Genomic DNA, 26,713 nt, shown 5'->3' with positions numbered 1-26,713 from the left:
AAAGGCAGGAGGGGGGTGGGGGTGGAAAGGCAGGGAGGGGGGTGGAAAGGCAGGGAGGGGGGGTAGGGGCGTGAAAGGCAGGGAGGGGGGTAGGGGCGTGAAAGGCAGGGAGGGGGGTGGAAAGGCAGGGAGAGGGGTAGGGGCGTGAAAGGCAGGGAGGGGGGTGGGGGCGTGAAAGGCAGGGAGGGGGGTGGGGGTGTGAAAGGCAGGGAGGGGGGTGGGGGCGTGAAAGGCAGGGAGGGGGTGGGGGTGTGAAAGGCAGGGAGGGGGGTGGGGGCGTGAAAGGCAGGGAGGGGGGTAGGGGTGGAAAGGCAGGGAGGGGGTATGGGCGTGAAAGGCAGGGAGGGGGGTGGAAATGCAGGGAGGGGGGTGGGGGCGTGAAAGGCAGGGAGGGGGGTGGGGGCGTGAAAGGCAGGGAGGGGGGTGGGGGCGTGAAAGACAGGGAGGGGGGTGGGGGCGTGAAAGGCAGGGAGGGGGTGGGGGCGTGAAAGGCAGGGTGGGGGCGTGAAAGGCAGGGTGGGGGCGTGAAAGGCAGGGTGGGGCGTGAAAGGCAGGGAGGGGATGGGGGGCGTGAAAGGCAGGGAGGGGAGGTGTGAAAGGCAGGGAGGGGGCGTGAAAGGCAGGGGGGCGTGAAAGGCAGGGGGGCGTGAAAGGCAGGGGGGCGTGAAAGGCAGGGGGGGCGTGAAAGGCAGGAGGGGCGTGAAAGGCAGGGGGGTCGTGAAAGGCGGGGAGGGGGGGCAGGAAAGGCGGGGAGGGGGGGCGTGAAAAGCGGGGAGGGAGGGGGCGTGAAAGTCGGGGAGGGGGGCCGTGAAAGGCGGGGAGGGGGGTGTGAAAAGCGGGGAGGGGGGTGGGGGCGTGAAAGGCAGGGAGGGAGGTGGGGGGCGTGAAAGGCAGGGAGGGGCAGCGTGAAAGGCAGGGAGGGAGGCAGGGAGGGGGGCGTGAAAGGCAGGGAGGGGGGCGTGAAAGGCAGGGAGGGGGGCATGAAAGACAGGGAGGGGGGGCGTGAAAGGCAGAGAGGGGGAGTGTAAAAGGCAGGGAGAGGGGTGTGAAAGGGAGGGAGGGTGTTGGGGGCATTAAAGGCAGGGAGGGTGTTGGGGGCATTAAAGGCAGGGAGGGGGTTGGGGGCGTGAAAGGCAGAGAGGGGTGGGGGCGTAAAAGGCAGGGAGGGGCGTGGGGGCGTGAAAGGCAGGGAGGGGCGTGGGGGCGTGAAAGGCAGGGAGGGGGGGCATGAAAGGCAGTGAGGGGGGGTCTGAAAGGCAGGGAGTGGGGGGGGGCGTGAAAGGCAGGGTGGGGACGGGGGCGTGAAAGCCAGGAGGGGACGGGGCATGAAAGCCAGGGAGGGGATGGGGGCGTGAAAGCCAGGGAGGGGACGGGGGCGTGAAAGGCAGGGAGGGGACGGGGCGTGAAAGGCAGGGAGGGGGGGTGGTGGCGTGAAAGGCAGGGAGGTGGATGGGGGCGTGAAAGGCAGGGATGGGGCGTGATAGGCAGGGAGGTGGCGTGAAAGGCAGGGAGGGGGCGTGAAAGGCAGGGAGGGGGCGTGAAAGGCGGGAGGGGGCGTGAAAGGTAGGGAGGGGGGCGTGAAAGGCAGGGAGGGGGCGTGAAAGGCAGGGAGAGGGTGGGAAAGGCAGGGAGGGGGGCGTGAAAGGCAGGGAGGTGGGTGGGGGCGTGAAATGCAGGGAGGGGGGCGTGAAAGGCAGGGAGAGGGCGTGAAAGGCATGGAGGGGGCGTGAAAGGCAGGGAGGTGGGCGTGAAAGGCAGGGAGGGGGGGCGTGAAAGGCAGGGAGGGGGGCGTGAAAGGCAGGGAGGGGGGTGGAAAGACAGGGAGGGGGGTGAGGGCGTAAAAGGCAGGGAGGGGTGGCGTGAAAGGCAGGGAGGGGGCGTGAAAGGCAGGGAGGGGGGCGGGAAAGGAAGGGAGGGGGGCGTGAAAGGCAGGGAGGGGGCGTGAAAGGCAGGGAGGTGGGCGTGAAAGGCAGGGAGGTGGGTGGGGGCGTGAAATGCAGGGAGGGGGGCGTGAAAGGCAGGGAGAGGGCGTGAAAGGCAGGGAGGGGGCGTGAAAGGCAGGGAGGTGGGCGTGAAAGGCAGGGAGGGGGCGTGAAAGGCAGGGAGGGGGGGCGTGAAAGGCAGGGAGGGGGGGCGTTAAAGGCAGGGAGGGGGGTGGAAAGGCAGGGAGGGGGCTTAAAGTCAGGGAGGAGGGTGGAAAGACAGGGAGGGGGGTGGGGGCGTGAAAGGCAGGGAGGGGGCGTGAAAGGCAGGGAGGGGGCGGGAAAGGCAGGGAGGGGGGCGTGAAAGGCAGGGAGGGGCGTGAAAGGCAGGGAGGGGGCGTGAAAGGCAGGGAGGGGGGCGTGAAAGGCAGGGAGGTGGGTGGGGGCGTGAAATGCAGGGAGGGGGGCGTGAAAGGCAGGGAGAGGGCGTGAAAGGCAGGGAGGGGGCGTGAAAGGCAGGGAGGTGGGCGTGAAAGGCAGGGAGGGGGGCGTGAAAGGCAGGGAGGGGGGCGTGAAAGGCAGGGAGGGGGGCGTTAAAGGTAGGGAGGGGGGTGGAAAGACAAGGAGGGGGGTGGGGGCGTGAAAGGCAGGGAGGGGGCGTGAAAGGCAGGGAGGGGGGCGTGAAAGGCAGGGAGGGGGGCGTAAAAGGCAGGGAGGGGGGCGTGAAAGGCCAGGAGAGGGGCGAGAAAAGCAGGGTGGGGGCGTGAAAGGCAGGGTGGGGGCGTGAAAGGCAGGGAGGTGGCGTGAAAGGCAGGGAGGGGGCGTGAAAGGCAGGGAGGGAGGTGGAAAGACAGGGAGGGGGGGTGAGGGCGTAAAAGGCAGGGAGGGGTGGCGTGAAAGGCAGGGAGGGGGCGGGAAAGGCAGGGAGGGGGCGTGAAAGGCAGGGAGGGGGGTGGGGGCGTGAAAGGCAGGGAGGGGGGTGGGGGCGTGAAAGCCAGGGAGGGGGTGGGGGCGTGAAAGGCAGGGAGGGGGTGGGGGCGTGAAAGGCAGGGAGGGGGGGTGGGGGCGTGAAAGGCAGGGAGGGGGGGGGGACGGGTGCGTTAAAGGCAGGGAGGGGACGGGGCGTGAAAGGCAGGGAGGGGACGGGGGCGTGAAAGGCAGGGAGGGGGGGGCGTTAAAGGCAGGGAGGGACGGGGGCGATAAAGGCAGGCAGGGGACGGGGGCGTAAAAGGCAGGGAGGGGATGGGGGCGTGAAAGGCAGGGAGGGGACGGGGGCGTGAAAGGCAGGGAGGGGGGCGTGAAAGGCGGGGAGGGGGCGTGAAAGGCAGGGAGGGGGGCGTGAAAGGCAGGGAGGGGACGGGGGGTGTGAAAAGAAGGGAGGGGGGTGAGGGCGTGAAAGGCAGGGGGGGCGTGAAAGGCAGGGTGGGGGGTGGAAAAGCAGGGAGGGGGTGGGGGCGTGAAAGGCAGGGAGGGGGATGGAAAGGCAGGGAGGGGGCGTGAAAGGCAGGAGGGGGGTGGGGGCGTGAAAGGCAGGGAGGGGGGTGGGGGCGTGAAAGGCAGGGAGGGGGGTGGGGGCGTGAAAGCCAGGGAGGGGGTGGGGGCGTGAAAGGCAGGGAGGGGGTGGGGCGTGAAAGGGAGGGGGGTGGGGGCGTGAAAGGCAGGGAGGGGGGGGACGGGTGCGTTAAAGGCAGGGAGGGGACGGGGCGTGAAAGGCAGGGAGGGGACGGGGGCGTGAAATGCAGGGAGGGGGGGGGCGTTAAAGGCAGGGAGGGGACGGGGGCGATAAAGGCAGGCAGGGGACGGGGGCGTAAAAGGCAGGGAGGGGATGGGGGCGTGAAAGGCAGGGAGGGGACGGGGGCGTGAAAGGCAGGGAGGGGACGGGGCGTGAAAGGCAGGGAGGGGGGCGTGAAAGGCGGGGAGGGGGCGTGAAAGGCAGGAGGGGGGCGTGAAAGGCAGGGAGGGGACGGGGGGCGTGAAAAGAAGGGAGGGGGGTGGGGGCGTGAAAGGCAGGGGGGGCGTGAAAGGCAGGGTGGGGGGTGGAAAAGCAGGGAGGGGGTGGGGGCGTGAAAGGCAGGGAAGGGGATGGAAAGGCAGGGAGGGGGCGTGAAAGGCAGGAGGGGGGGTGGGGGTGGAAAGGCAGGGAGGGGGGTGGAAAGGCAGGGAGGGGGGTAGGGGCGTGAAAGGCAGGGAGGGGGGTAGGGGCGTGAAAGGCAGGGAGGGGGTGGAAAGGCAGGGAGGGGGGTAGGGGCGTGAAAGGCAGGGAGGGGGGTGGGGGCGTGAAAGGCAGGGAGGGGGGTGGGGGTGTGAAAGGCAGGGAGGGGGGTGGGGGCGTGAAAGGCAGGGAGGGGGTGGGGGTGTGAAAGGCAGGGAGGGGGGTGGGGGCGTGAAAGGCAGGGAGGGGGGTAGGGGTGGAAAGGCAGGGAGGGGGTATGGGCGTGAAAGGCAGGGAGGGGGGTGGAAATGCAGGGAGGGGGGTGGGGGCGTGAAAGGCAGGGAGGGGGGTGGGGGCGTGAAAGGCAGGGGAGGGGGGTGGGGGCGTGAAAGACAGGGAGGGGGGTGGGGGCGTGAAAGGCAGGGAGGGGGTGGGGGCGTGAAAGGCAGGGTGGGGGCGTGAAAGGCAGGGTGGGGGCGTGAAAGGCAGGGTGGGGCGTGAAAGGCAGGGAGGGGATGGGGGGCGTGAAAGGCAGGGAGGGGAGGTGTGAAAGGCAGGGAGGGGGCGTGAAAGGCAGGGGGGCGTGAAAGGCAGGGGGGCGTGAAAGGCAGGGGGGCGTGAAAGGCAGGGGGGGCGTGAAAGGCAGGAGGGGCGTGAAAGGCAGGGGGGTCGTGAAAGGCGGGGAGGGGGGGCAGGAAAGGCGGGGAGGGGGGGCGTGAAAAGCGGGGAGGGAGGGGGCGTGAAAGTCGGGGAGGGGGGCCGTGAAAGGCGGGGAGGGGGGTGTGAAAAGCGGGGAGGGGGGTGGGGGCGTGAAAGGCAGGGAGGGAGGTGGGGGGCGTGAAAGGCAGGGAGGGGCAGCGTGAAAGGCAGGGAGGGGGGCGTGAAAGGCAGGGAGGGGGGCGTGAAAGGCAGGGAGGGGGGCATGAAAGACAGGGAGGGGGGGCGTGAAAGGCAGAGAGGGGGGGTGTAAAAGGCAGGGAGAGGGGGTGTGAAAGGGAGGGAGGGTGTTGGGGGCATTAAAGGCAGGGAGGGGGTTGGGGGCGTGAAAGGCAGAGAGGGGTGGGGGCGTAAAAGGCAGGGAGGGGCGTGGGGGCGTGAAAGGCAGGGAGGGGCGTGGGGGCGTGAAAGGCAGGGAGGGGGGGCATGAAAGGCAGTGAGGGGGGGTCTGAAAGGCAGGGAGTGGGGGGGGGCGTGAAAGGCAGGGTGGGGACGGGGGCGTGAAAGCCAGGGAGGGGACGGGGCATGAAAGCCAGGGAGGGGATGGGGGCGTGAAAGCCAGGGAGGGGACGGGGCGTGAAAGGCAGGGAGGGGACGGGGCGTGAAAGGCAGGGAGGGGGGTGGTGGCGTGAAAGGCAGGGAGGTGGATGGGGGCGTGAAAGGCAGGGATGGGGCGTGATAGGCAGGGAGGTGGCGTGAAAGGCAGGGAGGGGGCGTGAAAGGCAGGGAGGGGGCGTGAAAGGCGGGAGGGGGCGTGAAAGGTAGGGAGGGGGGTGTGAAAGGCAGGGAGGGGGCGTGAAAGGCAGGGAGAGGGTGGGAAAGGCAGGGAGGGGGGCGTGAAAGGCAGGGAGGTGGGTGGGGGCGTGAAATGCAGGGAGGGGGGCGTGAAAGGCAGGGAGAGGGCGTGAAAGGCATGGAGGGGGCGTGAAAGGCAGGGAGGTGGGCGTGAAAGGCAGGGAGGGGGGCGTGAAAGGCAGGGAGGGGGGTGGAAAGACAGGGAGGGGGGTGAGGGCGTAAAAGGCAGGGAGGGGTGGCGTGAAAGGCAGGGAGGGGGCGTGAAAGGCAGGGAGGGGGCGGGAAAGGAAGGGAGGGGGGCGTGAAAGGCAGGGAGGGGGCGTGAAAGGCAGGGAGGTGGGCGTGAAAGGCAGGGAGGTGGGTGGGGGCGTGAAATGCAGGGAGGGGGGCGTGAAAGGCAGGGAGAGGGCGTGAAAGGCAGGGAGGGGGCGTGAAAGGCAGGGAGGTGGGCGTGAAAGACAGGGAGGGGGGCGTGAAAGGCAGGGAGGGGGGGCGTGAAAGGCAGGGAGGGGGGCGTTAAAGGCAGGGAGGGGGGTGGAAAGGCAGGGAGGGGGCTTAAAGTCAGGGAGGAGGGTGGAAAGACAGGGAGGGGGGTGGGGGCGTGAAAGGCAGGGAGGGGGCGTGAAAGGCAGGGAGGGGGCGTGAAAGGCAGGGAGGGGGGCGTGAAAGGCAGGGAGGGGGCGTGAAAGGCAGGGAGGGGGCGTGAAAGGCAGGGAGGGGGGCGTGAAAGGCAGGGAGGTGGGTGGGGGCGTGAAATGCAGGGAGGGGGGCGTGAAAGGCAGGGAGAGGGCGTGAAAGGCAGGGAGGGGGCGTGAAAGGCAGGGAGGTGGGCGTGAAAGGCAGGGAGGGGGGCGTGAAAGGCAGGGAGGGGGGCGTGAAAGGCAGGGAGGGGGGCGTTAAAGGTAGGGAGGGGGGTGGAAAGACAAGGAGGGGGGTGGGGGCGTGAAAGGCAGGGAGGGGGCGTGAAAGGCAGGGAGGGGGGCGTGAAAGGCAGGGAGGGGGGCGTAAAAGGCAGGGAGGGGGGCGTGAAAGGCCAGGAGAGGGGCGAGAAAAGCAGGGTGGGGGCGTGAAAGGCAGGGTGGGGGCGTGAAAGGCAGGGAGGTGGCGTGAAAGGCAGGGAGGGGGCGTGAAAGGCAGGGAGGGAGGTGGAAAGACAGGGAGGGGGGTGAGGGCGTAAAAGGCAGGGAGGGGTGGCGTGAAAGGCAGGGAGGGGGCGGGAAAGGCAGGGAGGGGGGCGTGAAAGGCAGGGAGGGGGGTGGGGGCGTGAAAGGCAGGGAGGGGGGTGGGGGCGTGAAAGCCAGGGAGGGGGTGGGGGCGTGAAAGGCAGGGAGGGGGTGGGGGCGTGAAAGGCAGGGAGGGGGGTGGGGGCGTGAAAGGCAGGGAGGGGGGGGGGACGGGTGCGTTAAAGGCAGGGAGGGGACGGGGCGTGAAAGGCAGGGAGGGGACGGGGGCGTGAAAGGCAGGGAGGGGGGGGGCGTTAAAGGCAGGGAGGGGACGGGGGCGATAAAGGCAGGCAGGGGACGGGGGCGTAAAAGGCAGGGAGGGGATGGGGGCGTGAAAGGCAGGGAGGGGACGGGGGCGTGAAAGGCAGGGAGGGGACGGGGGCGTGAAAGGCAGGGAGGGGGGCGTGAAAGGCGGGGAGGGGGCGTGAAAGGCAGGGAGGGGGGCGTGAAAGGCAGGGAGGGGACGGGGGGTGTGAAAAGAAGGGAGGGGGGTGAGGGCGTGAAAGGCAGGGGGGGCGTGAAAGGCAGGGTGGGGGGTGGAAAAGCAGGGAGGGGGTGGGGGCGTGAAAGGCAGGGAGGGGGATGGAAAGGCAGGGAGGGGGCGTGAAAGGCAGGAGGGGGGTGGGGGTGGAAAGGCAGGGAGGGGGGTGGAAAGGCAGGGAGGGGGGTAGGGGCGTGAAAGGCAGGGAGGGGGGTAGGGGCGTGAAAGGCAGGGAGGGGGGTGGAAAGGCAGGAAGGGGGGTAGGGGCGTGAAAGGCAGGGAGGGGGGTGGGGGCGTGAAAGGCAGGGAGGGGGGTGGGGGTGTGAAAGGCAGGGAGGGGGGTGGGGGCGTGAAAGGCAGGGAGGGGGTGGGGGTGTGAAAGGCAGGGAGGGGGGTGGGGGCGTGAAAGGCAGGGAGGGGGGTAGGGGTGGAAAGGCAGGGAGGGGGTATGGGCGTGAAAGGCAGGGAGGGGGGTGGAAATGCAGGGAGGGGGGTGGGGGCGTGAAAGGCAGGGAGGGGGGTGGGGGCGTGAAAGGCAGGGAGGGGGGTGGGGGCGTGAAAGACAGGGAGGGGGGTGGGGGCGTGAAAGGCAGGGAGGGGGCGGGGGCGTGAAAGGCAGGGTGGGGGCGTGAAAGGCAGGGTGGGGGCGTGAAAGGCAGGGTGGGGCGTGAAAGGCAGGGAGGGGATGGGGGGCGTGAAAGGCAGGGAGGGGAGGTGTGAAAGCAGGGAGGGGGCGTGAAAGGCAGGGGGGCGTGAAAGGCAGGGGGGCGTGAAAGGCAGGGGGGCGTGAAAGGCAGGGGGGTCGTGAAAGGCAGGGAGGGGGGGCAGGAAAGGCGGGGAGGGGGGGCGTGAAAAGCGGGGAGGGAGGGGGCGTGAAAGTCGGGGAGGGGGGCGTGAAAGGCGGGGAGGGGGGTGTGAAAAGCGGGGAGGGGGGTGGGGGCGTGAAAGGCAGGGAGGGAGGTGGGGGGCGTGAAAGGCAGGGAGGGGCAGCGTGAAAGGCAGGGAGGGGGGCGTGAAAGGCAGGGAGGGGGGCATGAAAGACAGGGAGGGGGGGCGTGAAAGGCAGGGAGGGGGGGTGTAAAAGGCAGGGAGAGGGGGTGTGAAAGGGAGGGAGGGTGTTGGGGGCATTAAAGGCAGGGAGGGGGTTGGGGGCGTGAAAGGCAGAGAGGGGTGGTGGGCGTGAAAGGCAGGGAGGGGGCGTGAAAGGCAGGGAGGGGCGTGGGGGCGTGAAAGGCAGTGAGGGGGGGTCTGAAAGGCAGGGAGTGGGGGGGGCGTGAAAGGCAGGGAGGGGGGGCGTGAAAGGCAGGGAGGGGGCGTGAAAGGCAGGGTGGGGACGGGGGCGTGAAAGCCAGGGAGGGGACGGGGCATGAAAGCCAGGGAGGGGATGGGGGCGTGAAAGCCAGGGAGGGGACGGGGGCGTGAAAGGCAGGGAGGGGACGGGGCGTGAAAGGCAGGGAGGGGGGTGGTGGCGTGAAAGGCAGGGAGGTGGATGGGGGCGTGAAAGGCAGGGATGGGGCGTGATAGGCAGGGAGGTGGCGTGAAAGGCAGGGAGGGGGCGTGAAAGGCAGGGAGGGGGCGTGAAAGGCGGGAGGGGGCGTGAAAGGTAGGGAGGGGGGCGTGAAAGGCAGGGAGGGGGCGTGAAAGGCAGGGAGAGGGTGGGAAAGGCAGGGAGGGGGGCGTGAAAGGCAGGGAGGTGGGTGGGGGCGTGAAATGCAGGGAGGGGGGCGTGAAAGGCAGGGAGAGGGCGTGAAAGGCATGGAGGGGGCGTGAAAGGCAGGGAGGTGGGCGTGAAAGGCAGGGAGGGGGGCGTGAAAGGCAGGGAGGGGGGCGTGAAAGGCAGGGAGGGGGGTGGAAAGACAGGGAGGGGGGTGAGGGCGTAAAAGGCAGGGAGGGGTGGCGTGAAAGGCAGGGAGGGGGCGTGAAAGGCAGGGAGGGGGCGGGAAAGGAAGGGAGGGGGGCGTGAAAGGCAGGGAGGGGGCGTGAAAGGCAGGGAGGTGGGCGTGAAAGGCAGGGAGATGGGCGTGAAAGGCAGGGAGGTGGGTGGGGGCGTGAAATGCAGGGAGGGGGGCGTGAAAGGCAGGGAGAGGGCGTGAAAGGCAGGGAGGGGGCGTGAAAGGCAGGGAGGTGGGCGTGAAAGGCAGGGACGGGGGCGTGAAAGGCAGGGAGGGGGGCGTGAAAGGCAGGGAGGGGGGCGTTAAAGGCAGGGAGGGGGGTGGAAAGGCAAGGAGGGGGCTTAAAGTCAGGGAGGAGGGTGGAAAGACAGGGAGGGGGGTGGGGGCGTGAAAGGCAGGGAGGGGGCGTGAAAGGCAGGGAGGGGGCGGGAAAGGCAGGGAGGGGGGCGTGAAAGGCAGGGAGGGGGCGTGAAAGGCAGGGAGGGGGCGTGAAAGGCAGGGAGGGGGGCGTGAAAGGCAGGGAGGTGGGTGGGGGCGTGAAATGCAGGGAGGGGGGCGTGAAAGGCAGGGAGAGGGCGTGAAAGGCAGGGAGGGGGCGTGAAAGGCAGGGAGGTGGGCGTGAAAGGCAGGGAGGGGGGCGTGAAAGGCAGGGAGGGGGGCGTGAAAGGCAGGGAGGGGGGCGTTAAAGGTAGGGAGGGGGGTGGAAAGACAAGGAGGGGTGTGGGGGCGTGAAAGGCAGGGAGGGGGCGTGAAAGGCAGGGAGGGGGGCGTGAAAGGCAGGGAGGGGGGCGTAAAAGGCAGGGAGGGGGGCGTGAAAGGCCAGGAGAGGGGCGAGAAAAGCAGGGTGGGGGCGTGAAAGGCAGGGTGGGGGCGTGAAAGGCAGGGAGGTGGCGTGAAAGGCAGGGAGGGGGCGTGAAAGGCAGGGAGGGGGGTGGAAAGACAGGGAGGGGGGTGAGGGCGTAAAAGGCAGGGAGGGGTGGCGTGAAAGGCAGGGAGGGGGCGTGAAAGGCAGGGAGGGGGCGGGAAAGGCAGGGAGGGGGGCGTGAAAGGCAGGGAGGGGGCGTGAAAGGCAGGGAGGGGGCGTGAAAGGCAGGGAGGGGGGCGTGAAAGGCAGGGAGGTGGGTGGGGGCGTGAAAGGCAGAGAGGGGGGCGTGAAAGGCAGGGAGGGGGGTGTGAAAGGCAGGGAGAGGACGTGAAAGGCAGATAGGTGGGTGGGGGCGTGAAAGGCAGGGAGGGGGCGTGAAAGGCAGGGAGGGGGTGTGAATGGCAGGGAGGGGGCGTGAAAGGCAGGGAGGGGGGCGTGAAAGGCAGGGAGGTGGGTGAGGGCGTGAAAGGCAGGGAGGGGGCGTGAAAGGCAGGGAGGGGGGCGTGAAAGGCAGGGAGGGGGGGCGTGAAAGGCAGGGAGGGGGGCGTTAAAGGCAGGGAGGGGGGTGGAAAGACAGGGAGGGGGTGGGGGCGTGAAAGGCAGGGAAGGGGGCGTGAAAGGCAGGGAAGGGGGCGTGAAAGGCAGGGAGGGGGGCGTGAAAGGCAGGGAGGTGGGGGCATGAAAGGCAGGGAGGGAGGCGTAAAAGGCAGGGAGGGGAGTGTAAAAGGCAGGGAGGGGGGTGTGAAAGGCAGGGAGGGAGGCGTGAAAGGCAGGGATGGGGGGCGTGAAAGGGAGGGAGGGGCGTGAAAGGCAGGGAGGTGGGGGCATGAAAGGCAGGGTGGGGGTTGGGGGCGTGAAAGGCAGGGAGGGGGTTGGGGCGTGAAAGGCAGGGAGGGGGTTGGGGGCGTGAAAGGCAGGGAGGGGGGGCGTGAAAGGCAGGGAGGGGGGGCGTGAAAGGCAGAGAGGGGGATGGGGGCATGAAAGGCAGGGATGGCGTTGGGGGCGTGAAATGCAGGGAGGGGGGGCGTGAAAGGCAGGGAGGGGGGGGCGTGAAAGGTAGGGAGGGGGGGTGAAAGGCAGGGAGGGGGGGTGAAAGGCAGGGAGGGGGGGGGCGTGAAAGGCAGGGAGGGGGGGGGGGCGTGAAAGGCAGGGAGGGGGGCGTGAAAGGCGGCGAGGGGGGTGGGGGCGTGAAAGGTAGGGAGGGGATGGGGGCGTGAAAGGCAGGGAGGGGACGGGGGCGTGAAAGGCAGGGAGGGGGCGTGAAAGGCAGGGAGTGGGCGGGAAAGGCAGGGAGGGGGGCGTGAAAGGCAGGGAGGGGGGCGTGAAAGGCAGGGAGGGGGGTGGGGGCGTGAAATGCAGGGAGGGGGGCGTGAAAGGCAGGGAGAGGGCGTGAAAGGCAGGGAGGGGGCGTGAAAGGCAGGGAGGGGGGCGTGAAAGGCAGGGAGGGGGGCGTGAAAGGCAGGGAGGGGGCGTGAAAGGCAGGGAGGGGGGTGTTAAAGGCAATGAGGGGGGCGTGAAAGGCAGGGAGGGGGGCGTGAAAGGCAGGGAGGGGGGCGTAAAAGGCAGGGAGGGGGGTGTGAAAGGCCAGGAGAGGGGAGAAAAAAGCAGGGTGGGGGCGTGAAAGGCAGGGTGGGAGCGTGAAAGGCAGGGAGGCGGCGTGAAAGGCAGGGAGGGGGGCGTGAAAGGCAGGGAGAGGGGCGTGAAAGGCAGGGAGGGGGGCGTGAAAGGCAGGGAGGGGGGTGTGAAAGGCAGGGTGGGGGCGTGAAAGGCAGGGAGGGGGCGTGAAAGGCAGATAGGTGGGTGGGGGTGTGAAAGGCAGGGAGGGGGGTGTGAAAGGCAGGGAGAGGACGTGAAAGGCAGATAGGTGGGTGGGGGTGTGAAAGGCAGGGAGGGGGCGTGAAAGGCAGGGAGGGGGGCGTGAATGGCAGAGAGGGGGCGTGAAAGGCAGGGAGGGGGGCGAGAAAGGCAGGGTGGGGGCGTGAAAGGCAGGGTGGGGGCGTGAAAGGCAGGGAGGGGGCGTGAAAGGCAGGGAGGGGGCGTGAAAGACAGGTAGGGGGCGTGAAAGGCAGGGTGGGGCGTGAAAGGCAGGGAGGGGGCGTGAAAGGCAGGGAGGGGGGGTGTAAGGCAGGGAGGGGGGGGCGTGAAAGGCAGGGAGGGGGTTGGGGGCGTGAAAGACAGGGAGGGGGGGCGTGAAAGGCAGGGAGGGGGTTGGGGGCGTGAAAGGCAGGGAGGGGGTTGGGGGCGTGAAAGGCAGGGAGGGGGGTGGAAAGGCAGGGAGGGGGGTGGGGCGTGAAAGGCAGGGAGGGGGTTGGGGGCATGAAAGGCAGGGATGGCGTTGGGGGCGTGAAAGGCAGGGAGAGGGTTGGGGGCGTGAAAGGCAGGGAGGGGGGCGTGAAAGGCAGGGAGGGGGGGCGTGAAAGGCAGGGAGGGGGGGCGTGAAAGGCAGGGGGGGGGGGGGCGTGAAAGGCAGGGAGGTGGGGCGTGAAAGGCAGGGAAGGGGTTGGGGGCGTGGAAGGCAGGGAGGGGGGTGGGGGCGTGAAAGGCAGGGAGGGGGCTTGAAAGGCAGGGAGGGGGCGTGAAAGACAGGGAGGGGGTGGGTGCGTGAAAGGCAGGGAGGGGGGGCGTGAAAGGCAGGGAGGGGGGGGCGTGAAAGGCAGGGAGGGGGGGGCGTGAAAGGCAGGGAGGGGGGGCGTGAAAGGCGGGGAGGGGGGTGGGGGCGTGAAAGGCAGGGAGGGGATGGGGGCGTGAAAGGCAGGGAAGTGGGTGGGGGCGTGAAAGGCAGGGAGGGGGCATGAAAGGCAGGGAGGGGGCGTGAAAGGCAGGGAGGGGGCGTGAAAGGCAGGGAGGGGGCGTGAAAGGCAGGGAGGGGGCGAGAAATCGTGCAATCCACAACTGTATCCGCCTCTCCGAGCGTCTGAAAGCAATCCAGCGTTCCTGGTGTGTGGCTGAAGAGGTGAGGGACTCCCTCCTCTCAAACGGAAAAGAAGAGCAAAAAGTAGAGTTGGAACATACCTATCATACAGGGATGAGAGAGAGAGACAGAGAATGAGAGAGAGACAGAGAATGAGAGAGAGACAGAGAATGAGAGAGAGACAGAGAATGAGAGAGAGACAGAGAATGAGAGAGACAGAGAATGAGAGAGAGACACAGAGAGAGAGAGACAGAGAATGAGAGAGAAACAGAGAGAGGGACATGGGGAGAGAGAGACACAGAGAGAGAGAGACAGACACAGAGAGAGAGAGAGAGAGAGACAAAAGTAATATACTGTATAACCATTATACCGTACCCCCTAGTATTCGTGTAATCATTGTCCCACACCCCCTATTACTCACGCTTTGGCAATACTGAAATGTTCTTTTGACATGCCAATCAAGCTGATTTGATTTGAGAGACACAGAGACACACACAGAGACACAGAGAGAGACAGAGATACAGAGACACACACAGAGACACACAGAGAGAAACAGAGACACACAGAGAGAAACAGAGACACACAGAGAGAAACAGAGACACACAGAGAGAAACAGAGACACACAGAGAGAAACAGAGACACACAGAGAGAGACAGAGACACAGAGAGACAGAGACACAGAGAGAGACAGAGACACACAGAGAGAGACAGAGACACACAGAGAGAGACAGAGACACAGAGAGAGAGAGAGAGACACGGGCCTATTTAGTAAGCGTCGATAAGGCTGCGTCTATAGTATTTCAGACGGAGGGAAGGCACACACGCTGCAATACACTTGCTGAAGCCTGAGCTTTTTTATGGCTTTGCAGGGTATGCAGCGGGTGCGATTGGGGGCGTGGCAATAAATATTTGGAGGCGTGGCAATAACGTTCCGGCGCGGACGTCACTTCCCTACCTCACATCCCGATCCACCGGCATTTTTTCAGATGCAGCATCTGAAGCACTGTGCAGACAAGAAGAAAAATGCACACAATGCGCACCAGAGATTAAAATATAGTAAATTATTTATTAATAAAACAAGAAATAACCGAGGGGGATCCAACCCCACCTCAGTACTTTCTTCTCGTTGCTATTGCCACACTATACGTCCTGACGCCGGAAGGGAAGTTGGTACGCGACCAAGACGAGACGCCGGATTTACAGTGGAACCACAACATACCACAGATTGCTGGAGGACCACACTGCGAGGGGCGCAGCCTATCGAGTTTCCCGGTCATCGTCCAAAGTCTGGAGCTGCGGATTGACCACCGGATTACCACGGAGCACGAGCCTGTCTCACACAATGCTTTTACCAAACGGATGTTTGTGAGTTTGCTATTTTTATCTTGTCCAGGAAATGAAATTGTTAAACCGAATTTACACATGGAGCGGGCGCTTTCTCTTCTTTTTTTTGTTTAGGTATCTATCGAGGAGGTGGTTGTTTCCCTGAAGAGAGCTGCCAGGGCTCCAGAGGATGCCCGAATTGGATCCTTTTATGATTGAGTTATAACATAGCTATTAGAGCTAGGTTTCTGGACTTTTATTGTGTTTAGGCATAGTGTTTATTATTATTTTATTACAGCTACTTTTTAGTAATTGCACTGTTATTAATTCTGACCACTAATTCTCACTGCCATTATAATCTCTCTCTAGCCACAACCAAATTGCTATATCAGCTATATTATTTATTGGTTATACCAGGGGAGCATAAACTTTTGCAGCTCGCCCCCCTGCCTTCCCTCTGCTGGTGCTCGTGCCCCCCCCCCCCTACCTTGATGCGGCGTCACGTGACCTGCAGCGGCATTTGACGAGGGTGACGTCACATGACCCCGCGGCGTAATTTAACATACTGTGCTATATGTATGCACACACAGCTGTCTCTTACACATACAAATACTGTTTTTCCATCCCTATACACAAAAAAGGACCACAAAGTATCCACACACACTTTTAGTTGTGCTACAAACTCTCACATTTCCACACCCACCCACACCATTTATATCCACTCCCACTCCACACACACCTTTTGTAAAGCACTGTATATACTGTGGGCTCTCCATTCATTTTCATTCACACTGATACACATACACACTCTTTCATCACTTGCTTTCAGGAACCTTTTGACACCTCTAGGCATAAAACACATCCACACCGGGGGAAGGACCAGCACAGATAACATTCCAAGAGACACTGTTTTTAAGTATACCTTTTGCTTGCTTCATTCATTGTAACATCGCCGGAAGAAGAGATCAGTGTATCTCGAAAGCTCGCACAAATAAAAGCATTTCGTTAGCCACAGAACGGTATCATCTACTGCTGCGGCCGAGTTTATTTGAGCATTTGCCCGGTCTCGGCCGCAGCAGTAACCAGGCGCGCGCCGGGATGTGCCTGGCGCGCGCCGAAGCCACGGAGGAGCGCCCTCCGATCGGGGCTTTCTCCCTCCGCTCGCCGGGTCCGCCGGGTCTCCCGGAACCCCCTGCCGCCGTCCCCCACATCGCGGGACACCAGGGCTCCCTCGGGGAGCCCTGGACGCGCGTACAGGGGGCGCAGGCTCCCGATGACGCGTGACCGCGCGTCATCGCCGAGGGAGTGCGGCTAGCATGCCGGGGCATCCCAAGGCTTGCGGAGCTAGCCGCACTCAAATAAAATGTGCCGCCTCTGTATTTATTTTTTGATTATTGAAGCTCGGCTAACACGGTACTGATACCTCTATATATATTGCGCGCTCACACACACATATAACGTTTTATCCAACTTTTTCATTTATCATTTGTAGAGAAAATGAACAATGCCGCCAGAAGTGCTATTTTTCAAAATGTAACATCTCTACTAATTAGTGTAAAATGATACTTCATATAAAGCAGGTTATGGGACCCAGTATAAAATGACCTTCATGTTTCTTATCACATCCCAGTATATGGATACCTTCTATTATCACAAGCTGCTAACATGTGACAGGGCTCAGAGTCTGAGCCCAGAATGTGACATACTGAACATTCTCATTCTAAATTTCAAAAAATATTGTGTTGATTTCTGACCTGACTGCCGTGGTTACAGCTCAACCACTCTGTTCTACTGTATGTCACCACTTTCTGCCACAACCAGCTGACGGTGGATCTGCAAGGAGTTCAACGCTCATTGGCATCACATCTGTGGCTTGGTTGACGTATCTTTTCTCCAGCTTTTTATTGTATTGTTTTTAAATAGATTATATTTATTTAGTTGAATAGATATTTATTTAGTTGAATAGATATTTATTTAGTTTAATAGATTATATTTCTAAGTTTAATAAATTATATTTCTTAGTTGAATAAGTTATATTTCTTAGTTTAATAAGTTATATTTGTTAGTTTAATAAATTATATTTCTTAGTTTAATAAGTTATATTTGTTAGTTAATAGATTATATTTGTTAGCACAGTAGATTATATTTACTAGTATTTAAGTCTCCCCCTCAGTGCCCCATTAGGACCCGTGCGCATATTTCACATCTTTTCGGAGTCGCTTATTTTTTAGACCCTCGGAGCCGAAACCTAAAGCTAAGAAAGTTCGGATCAAGAGGAGCCGCACAGCTTAAAGACAGAACATTTCCAAGGGAGATGGAGACAATTTGGGTAAGATCTGATTAAAGGACAACCTTTGAGGAAGGAAAGGGTGACGGGGGAGTCTAAGAGGGGGGTGAGAGAGCAAGGTGGTGTGTCAGATTGGGGCAGAGCAAGAGAACGCAAAAATGATGGGGATTTGCTGCAAACCCAAAAAAAAACAATAAGTAGTGATACTTTTACCGGTGCCCCTTAGTCTCAGGGAAGACCGGCATTTCGTCCAATGGATACAATATGATTGATGGGAAAGGGCACACGGATTTGAATAAAAAAAGATAATTTATTGTGCCACAGACTACAATGTTTCGGCTGCTGGCCTTTCTTTGCTGGATTTAGTGGGTTTAGCCACTTTACCTGAGAAAGACCAGCAGGCCGAAATGTTGTTGTCTATGGCAGTGCAAGAGAAAACAGGTTGGGGGGGGGGGTGGGTTCTCGCAAAGTCGCCGACCCATGGGTGAGTGTCTCCGGTGGAAACTAGTCCTGGACCCCGGGAAAGCTGTCTGTGGCCCATACAAGCTGAGTAACATGTAGAAAGGACACATGTATGTTCAGAATGAGTTAGCATGGTATTTTGAGAGGCACCATAGCAGGTCAGTGCAAGTCAGTGCAGAGCACTGCAAGGTCAGTCAATATGAGAAAGGGTCCGATGGAGGAGTTGGAGGGTCCCAGAATATCTCTTAAAGCAGGGGTGCGCAAATCGAGGGGCACGACATTTTCTTGGGAGGAGGGGCTCGGCGCTTACAGAGGCCCCTCGCTCTTCCCCACAGCATTTAAATTAAATGCCGGAGATCGCGCGCAAGGCCTCTGTAAGTTCCCTTTCCTTGTCTCCGGCGGCTTCTGGCGACAGCAACGTGGCGTCACATGATATAGCATTGCCATAGCAACGTGATATCACATGACGTCGTTACATCAGAACGTCGGAGACAAGGTGGGGAAGGTGGAGGGGGGAGCAGGGGGAAAAGGTTGTGCAACCCTGTCTTAAAGCATTGTCCTGCATACAGATCAGAGGCCAAGAATGGATATGGATATCCGATGTGAAGCCGGAAATAAGACAGAAAAGACCGTTTCGGGGGAAGAAGGTGAGTGATGAAATAGCCGTCACTGTGTAACTCTTCCAATTACCTGCAACTTCATGCAGAGAAATAGCAACGCTTGTTTTTAACGTGCTAAGCGCCTAATGGGGAATTCAACTGCTGAGAGGTTAAGGGAGTTACTCACCAAACTCAGCGACGTTTCTGTGTCTCTGTGATAACTCCCCCAGGACATGCCTGAAAACCAGAGGTAACTCAATGTATTTTTGATAAATAGAAACATGACCTTCTGGGGAGGGGTATATAATGGCTACTGGGCCTGGTGAGGTGGGTATAACGGGTACTGGGCCTTGGGAGGGTTGTATAACTGGGTACTGGGCCTGGGGAGGTGGGTATAACGGGTATTTGCCCTGTGGAGGGCGGTATAACGTGGTATTGGGGATGGGGTATAAGTGGCACAGGAGCTCTTGCGATACAGAGTATCACTGTCCCTGGTTACAAACACGTCATGTCTCCTGCAGATCAGGACACGCACGAAGGTGGTGCCCTTTGTGCCACCAGACGACGAGGCGGGCTACGAGGCGGACGACGAGGCATACGACAAAGCGGGCGTCAAGTGGAACAATGAGGTGGGCTACAAGGCGGCCGATGACGCAGACGTGGTGTACGATGACCATGGAGCATACGACAGGTGTGGCCGGATCTGCTGCTTCACCTTTTTTAGGCGGAGAAGACCCCGGGAGCAGGTAGGAGAATACGAGAGGTGCGGACAGATCTGCTGCTTCACCTTTTTTAGGCGGAGAAGAAGCCAGGAGCAGGTAGCAGAGGAGCCAGGGCGTAGATACAGGGGTATTCTAGGGGCCCTGAGAAGTTGGTTTGACCGCAGGAGAGGCAGATAAGATCAGGAAGGCTGCGGGAGGGGCAGGTAGTAGAGGGAGATAGGGATATTGGGCGTGAGAGGGAGAGAGAGAACAAGGAGCAGGGCCGGAGCACGGGTTTCATGCGCCCGAGGCGAAACTTAAAATTTGTGCCCCAGTTGTATAAAAAATAATAAGATAAATAAAATAATAAAATAAACAGTGGCGTAGCTATCGGGGCTGCAGGGGGTGCGACCGCACCCCAGCGCGACACAAAATAAAAATAAAAGGGCGCCAAAATACTGGATAAAAAAAAGAATAATTTTAAAAAAAAGATAAATAAATTAGAAATAATAAGAGGAAAAAATAATAATGATTATTAATGCGCCCCTAGGACCTCTGCGCGCTAGGCGACCGCCTAATGGACGGCCGGCCCTGCGAGGTATGCGGGAGGAAAAGGGGCGAATGGGATAGATATGCAGGGGGATGGGGGAGCAGGTGAGTTATACACAGGGGCACAAGGGCCCCATCACCCGCATCTCTATATACTGAGTGTGCCCCTGTGTATAACAACGCTGATCTGTGCTGCTCCATCTGATCTCACTGCGCAGTGATCCAGGGACCATCCGATCGCCATTTAATGGGGTCAGGAAGGAATTTTTTTCCCCCATTGCACAGCAGGGGTTATGTTTCGCCTTCCTCTGGATCACAGCAACAAACTGCCCTTTGTGCATGAATTATCAGTGAGATCTTTATACACCCTGCATTGGTCTTCACCCCTTCGCTGCCGGAGGGGCCTGCAGTGCATTGCTCTGCGTGTTACTATATCGCTCCGCAATGTGCTGCAGGCCCCTCCCAGCAAAGAGATTAATTATTTAAATAAAATACTCTCTTTAATCAAACCTATGTGTAGTGTCTTTTCTGTCCGTTGTATCTATTGCTAACAGCTCAGTGATTCTTCCCCAGGACGCTGCACTAGTGTCACGCTGGAAAAAGCCCGGGTGTGAGGGAGATTTATAGGGTCACATATACACTTCTGCCAAAACACGAGTGCAAACAGGAAGCCCCTCTGATCTCATATCTTTTATTACACAAAACGGTATCTAAAAAGGTAAAAAGAACATACATGGGATTCTGCTACAAATATCTCTCTAATTACAAACCAATTAGCAAATCATTCAGATTAGAGTCGAGCGAAAAGAAAGGGTTAAGTATCTCAGGTACAGTATATGCAGTGTAGGCTGTGTTGGAGCATTACATGCAGGGGACAACGTTTAGGGGATATAAGTAATGCTGATCTCAGAGCTGACCGGCTGACCTGCTCTACCGGCTGACCTGCTCTACTGGCTGAACGGCTGACCTGCTCTTCTGGCTGACCGGCTGACCTGCTCTACTGGCTGACCGGCTTCTCTTCTTTCAGCTAAATGACCTGAATTGTGGCCCCTGTATCTCCCAATTAAACGTTTTATTGGCATATTCTTGTTTGACTCGTTCTATACAGACATTTTTTATATATTCATTGTGGGATTTGATAACATCTGTCAGATCTCTCAGAATATCACATTCTGTACGTTTGTGTTGAAGATTTTTCCATTCTCAATTTACTTACTGCACCGACACACTTTATTCGAGGAAATACCCAGTATGTACCTGGCAGATACCTGGAATACGCCGCTCCTCACCTCTGACAAGCCCCGTTGCGTTTGCCTTCCCAGCCTGGGTTCATGCCTGGCTGACGGGCGGCTGATCTGTTAAATGATAATGATTAGGATTTAATAGGCTGCAATGCTTCGCGTGTCTACCAGATGGCATAAATTCATGAATTGTAATGCAGTATATATATATATACTGTGCAGTATTGCAGCCAGCGGGAATAAAATACTTCAATCCCTGCCTAGAAAATACCTCAATGCACTCGGGCAGAAAACAGTCACAAACCTCAATACACCCGGGTATACCCGAATTCGTGGGACTAGCCGAGCTCGAATAAAGTGTGTCGCCAGTGTAATATTAGTTTTTGGCATCAATTATTTATATCGAGTCCAAAATACCTTTATACAGAATGCTGTTCCCTTTAGCCCACAAATGCTGCTTCATTAAAGCCCATGGGTGGCACTCTATGCATTCTCAAACTTTTAGGCAACATCCCTAATTTCCAAAAGTGGGATAAAATCTGTGCATATTTAAATGGTTAATTTTCTTACTCAAACTACTAAATCCCTCCCCAAATATATCCGTTTCACATAAAAGTGTGTGCGCTTCTCCTTCCGCCTAACTGGCACGTCGTCCTTACGGGCGCCACTCCTTGCAACTCCACGCTGCCCTCCAGTGGCAAAAGAAATAAGATACATTTACTGTACTCGTCTGGCAGCTGATCCCGTATAAGGTGGGTAACTCTGTATTAGGGGTCTTGGTAGAGTATATTTTATACTTATGTCGGATAGATGAGGAATTAATATTCCTAACGGGTTATTGTGAGAGGCCTTAGATCTTATCCTATATGCACGCAGCCCTCGCCTCTCTGACCTTGAACACATACTTCAATCTGATTTTTTGAGACTTGAAACTGGATTTCCTAAAACAAACTGATTTTAAACACTGACAAGACTGTAACAATGGTATTTGGGACCAGAGCTAAATTGCTAACGCTTCCAATGACAGAGCTTCAGATAAAAACCAACTCTAATACCATCCTAGCCCCTGTTACTGGTTTGAAATATCTGGGCATATAGTTCAACTCCCATTTAACATTTGGGTTGCACATTGATACCCTGACATCCAAATCCTATGCCAAACTTGGTGTACTTTATAGCAGGGGTGGGGAACCTTTTTTCTGCCAAGGGCCATTTGGATATTTATAACATCATTCGCGGGCCATACAAAATGATCAACTTAAAAATTAGCCTGCTATATTTGGTCAAACATTCAATTAACTGGAACTGCTTCTCTTTGGTGAGGCGTGTGATGTTAGCTGGTATTGATGATGTTGCAACTCGCAACTGGTTTTCCAGGTTTGGATGACTGACTGACTGACACTTGTGTGACTGACTGACTGACTGACACTTGTGTGACTGACTGGCACTTGTGTGACTGACTGACAGACTGACTGACACTTGGGTGACTGACTGACTGACACTTGGGTGACTGACTGACTGACACGAGTGACTGACTGACTGACACTTGTGTGACTGACTGACTGACACTTGGGTGACTGATTGACTGGCACTTGTGTGACTGACTGACACTTGTGTGACTGACTGACTGACACTTGGGTGACTGACTGACTGACTGACACTTGTGTGACTGACTGACTGCCACTTGGGTGACTGACTGCCACTTGGGTGACTGACTGACACTTGTGTGACTGACTGACTGACTGACACTTGTGTGACTGACTGACTGACTGACACTTGTGTGACTGATTGACTGACACTTGGGTGACTGACTGACACTTGGGTGACTGACTGACACTTGTGTGACTGACTGACTGACTGACACTTGGGTGACTGACTGATTGACACTTGGGTGACTGACTGACACTTGGGTGGTGGGTGACTACTGTATGACTGATTGTGGGTTGGTGTCTGTATTCTCTCACACACACAAATCGGAGCAGGGGGGGTGGGAAATCACACACTCTCAGACCCTCTCACTCATACACACTCTCTCACTCACTTTCAGACACTCTCTAAACAAGAATGACAATCAGCTGCAAGAAGTGGCAATTTGAGATGCATGAGGGACGGTCTGACAGCTTAGATCACACTGAGTCATTTTATGGGGCACAGATCATTGGGGGGGGGTGGTGTCTGCAAAAGTTAATCATACAACATGTATTGAAGTCAAGGAGACCAATGATGCTGGGATTAGGCATCAGGCCTTGTGGTGTCCCATGGCCCTCCTGACCTTCCCCTGTCAGGGCCCTGCATAGCTCCCTCTCCTCTTACACTGCGGCACTGCGGAGCAGGTGCTCTCCTCCGCAGCTGCTGCCCGGTGTGGGGAGGAGGAGAGACGGTAGTGAGGTGTTTCTCCCTCCGCAGACTCGTTCTTCTATCCCCCAAGCCTCTTATACCCCCTCCCCCCCATCCCCCAAGCCCCACTCCTCTTATACCCTGTCCCCCCCGGAGCGCTGCTTACCTGAGCCGCTCTGGTGATACTCAGGTCCTTCATCACCTCAGGCGGCTGCTGCCACACACAGATAGTGACACACACACACAGTAACACACACAGTGACAGTGACACACACACACACACAGAGACAGTGAGACACACAGAGACAGTGAGACACACACACACACAGACAGTGACACACACACACACACGCAGTGACACACACACAGTGACACACAGTGACACACACACAATAAGCCCACCTCTGCAAACACACTCAAAAATAAGGCCTTTCCCCCCTTGGGGTGGGTAAGGTGTCTGGGAGGGGCTATAAGGGGGCATGTGGGTTACCTGGGGCCCGTGGATGGGCTGCTGGAGCTGCATAGGTAGCCAGTGCAGATGAGACTGGCAGGGGCGGAGCCTAAAGGGAGGGACACAGGGGCGGAGCCTAAGGAGCCCGGCATTACTGGAGGAGAGAAGGGAGGGGGGCAGTGCTGAGGGAAGGGGAGGCCCGGCATTACTGGAGGAGAGAAGGGAGGGGGGCAGTGCTGAGGGAAGGGGAGGCCCGGCATTACTGGAGGAGAGAAGGGAGGGGGGCAGTGCTGAGGGAAGGGGAGGCCCGGCATTACTGGAGGAGAGAAGGGAGGGGGGCAGTGCTGAGGGAAGTGGAGGGCCCAGCATTACTGGAGGAGAGAAGGGAGGGGGGCAGTGCCGAGGGAAGGGGAGGCCCGGCATTACTGGAGGAGAGAAGGGAGGGGGCAGTGCTGAGGGAAGGGGAGGGCCCGGCATTACTGGAGGAGAGAAGGGAGGGGGGCAGTGCTGAGGGAAGGGGAGGCCCGGCATTACTGGGGGAGAGAAGGGAGGGGGGCAGTGCTGAGGGAAGGGGAGGCCCGGCATTACTGGAGGAGAGAAGGGAGGGGGGCAGTGCTGAGGGAAGGGGAGGCCCGGCATTACTGGAGGAGAGAAGGGAGAGGTGCAGTGCTGAGGGAAGGGGAGGCCCGGCATTACTGGAGGAGAGAAGGGAGGGGGGCGGTGCTGAGGGAAGGGGAGGCCCGGCATTACTGGAGGAGATAAGGGAGGGGGGCAGTGCTGAGGGAAGGGGAGGCCCGGCATTACTGGAGGAGAGAAGGGAGGGGGGCGGTGCTGAGGGAAGAGGAGGCCCGGCAATACTGGAGGAGAGAAGGGAGGGGGGCAGTGCTGAGGGAAGGGGAGGCCCGGCATTACTGAAGGATAGAAGGGAGGGGGGCAGTGCTGAGGGAAGGGGAGGCCCGGCATTACTGGAGGAGAGAAGGGAGGGGGGCAGTGCTGAGGGAAGGGGAGGCCCGGCTTGCACCCTACACTTGCTCCATGTATGAATAGGTGGGCCAAAAAACAAATCTTGGCAGAGTGACAGCACGGGCAGCCAATCAGGAGAGGGGGAGTTTTTTTTGTTTAAACCATTCTTGCAGGCTTGCTTCCCGGGGGCCGGACCAAATGATTTTCGCGGGCCGGACGTTCCCCACCCCTGCTTTATAGGAACAAATACTCCCTAAGGCCCTCATGCAGTATATAGAATAAGGGGAGTAAACCCCATGATGTTCGGTGCTCTAAAAAGTGTATATGTAGATATGGGTCAAATGCTGCACCTTGGTATACTTTGAAACTTGGTGGAAAAAAGAAAGAAAGTGATCCCACTGCAATCAATATATGAAGCGTTGAATATATAATTGAAGCAACAATTATGCAGACTTATAAACCTTAGGGGGGGGGGCCGTTGTGCAGGGGTTCGTAAGGAGACAGGATGAGAAGCTTTGTTTAGAAACTCCTCTCCTGTACTCACGTATAAGCCAACCGATGCCTGCTGCCCTTAACCCGCCTGGTGTCTTCACTGCTTGCTCCGTTGAACTCCCGGCATTACTCCACGTGTGCGGCGCCTCCGAATGACGTCATCGCCGTCGCCAGCCTGGTGAGTCCGGGAAGATTACACAGGACGCATCACGAATGCCGGCTAACCCCGTGACTGCAAGGGGAGGGGGTATCGTGGCGTCTGCTCCGTAGTGCAGGGGATCCTTAGCGCGCCCCAGCCGTGAGGGTAGAATCAGCAAAATTGAAGAAAACTTCGGCGGTCACTGCAAACGAAGGAACTCAGCCATAGATGAATTAAAATCAATATTTATTCAAATCTTGGTGCTGGACATCACAGAGATTCACCTTCTCTGACGCGTTTCATTCCGTTAGGAACTTTATCTTTACTTTGATAAAGTTCCTAACGGAATGAAACGCTTCAATTTTGCCCTCATGCAGTAAGCAGCGATAAGACACTTATCACCAGCTTATCGCCAAAAAAGCCTACAGCGATTCAGTAAGCCCAGAGAAGCTGGCGATAAGAGCAAAAATTACAGGTTTTTTTGCCAAAAAAGAAATAAATAAATAAAAATTACAAATCGGCAGACGCGCGGTGATAAGCCACTTTTCGGCACTGATCGCCAGTTTTTCAAACACGCTCAATTCTATAAGCCCTGATCAGCTTATTGCGGCTGATCGCCACTTTAAAATTGCTGTTTCTTCTCCAAATTGTCCCACCACAAAAGTTGGCAAGAAGGTGGGGTGAAGCTGCGATGAAAATAAAATGCATGTGTCCCAGAGCTGATATCCATTAATATCAGCACCAGAGACCCCCGGCATGAATCCCATGCATAAAAAATGCATTTACAGGCAACTTCATTACCGCCAAGGCAATGAAGGGGTTATATACCCGTGCCAGGCTTATTGCGGGTAGCGGGGGTGGGTGAAGGTGGTATTTGGCCCTGGGTGGGTATTTAGGCCTTGCCAGGGGGTTGCGGGATGACTTAACCTCTTCTTTACCTTAGCAGATAATACCGCTAAGGTAATGAAGGGGTTAATCCCTCCCGCTACCCCCTTACCCGGTAGGCCTAAACACACTTCCTTGGGGCCAATACCCCATTCACCCACCCCCACTACCCACAATAAACAAAAATACACATAACAGCCTCACTATCCACTCCTAGGTCCCTAATAAACCATTACAATATTCATAAAACCATTATTTTTTTTACACACAGGATTAATACCGCAGTCCAGCAGGGGTCCCCGGTGGTCCAGATGGGTGTCCGCAGGTTCCACAGTTCACTCTGGGGGGTGCCCACCGGTGTCTGGGGGACTTCGGGTTGTCCCCGCTAGGCTCCGTGGGCCTCCAGGTGGTCCCCGCGGGTGTCCGTGGGCACCAATGGCATCCACGCGGTTGTCTGGGAGCTTTCAGGTGGTTCCCACAGGTGTCTAGGGGCCCTCGGGTGGTTCCCACAGGTGTCTAGGGGCCCTCGGGTGGTTCCCACGGGTGTCTGGGGGGCCCTCGGGTGGCTGGGGCCCCCACAGCTGTGGGGCCACCAGTTCTTCCCCGCAGGTGTCCTTCGTGGGTCCTCAGGTGGTCCCTGTGGGAGTCTGGGGGTCCTTGGGTTGTCCCCGTGGGTCCCCGCTGGCCTGCTGTACCAATCCTGTATTTAAAAAAACAAAAACATGGCCTACATTTACATCAATACAGCTCCCCCCACCCCACCAAACACATACAGTGCAGTAATGGGCAAAATAACTATTATCCAGACACGTGGTCATCTCTCCATCTTTACTATACAGACTTGCACAGACGATAGTTGCGAGCTGTGACTCCCAGACAGGCAGAAAGCTGCAGTGATACCCAGGGGGAGGGGGAGAGACCTCTGATTGCTTCCTCCTCTCCTGCAGCATCTCGCCCAGTGTATCATCCCATACAGGAGTCACAGCATGGGGGGGGGGGGGGGGGGGATCCCATCCTATATGGCAGAGGAAGGATAGCAGTGCCTGTCCTACCCCTCCTTGTCACATGGGATTAGGGCTATGTTATTGAGTGAAGGGTTGTATGTTTGTATTAGTAGGGACAAGCAAGGCCGGAGCCAGGTGGGTTTCTCCTGCCTCTGTCCTCCCTGTCTCCTGACCCTTCCTGTAGCCGGACATACAGAATATGGATAACAGAAGGGGAAATAAAACTAAGAGGAGCCGGCAGGAGAAGGCCGTGTCATATCTATTCTTATTAAACAGTATTCTTCCCGAGCTGCACTCAGACCTCTCTCCCACACACCCACAGG

General features: G+C 58.9%; 1 long non-coding RNA gene across 1 annotated transcript; it reads right to left on the bottom strand.

The window, feature by feature from the left end:
• Positions 1–13,892: 13,892 nt before the first annotated feature.
• Positions 13,893–26,352, bottom strand: LOC142481417 (uncharacterized). The gene is made up of 3 exons (XR_012795769.1): positions 24,415–26,352; positions 14,066–14,250; positions 13,893–13,960 (listed from the first exon to the last, which is right to left on the bottom strand). It is a non-coding gene; the product is annotated as an uncharacterized LOC142481417 (long non-coding RNA).
• Between the last annotated feature and the right edge of the window lie 361 nt (positions 26,353–26,713).

The sequence above is a fragment of the Ascaphus truei genome, unplaced genomic scaffold (genome assembly GCF_040206685.1).
Source record: "Ascaphus truei isolate aAscTru1 unplaced genomic scaffold, aAscTru1.hap1 HAP1_SCAFFOLD_2629, whole genome shotgun sequence".
NCBI lineage: Eukaryota > Metazoa > Chordata > Amphibia > Anura > Ascaphidae > Ascaphus > Ascaphus truei.
Note: the sequence above shows the minus strand (reverse complement) of the source record. Positions and strands in the feature narration are given on the sequence as shown.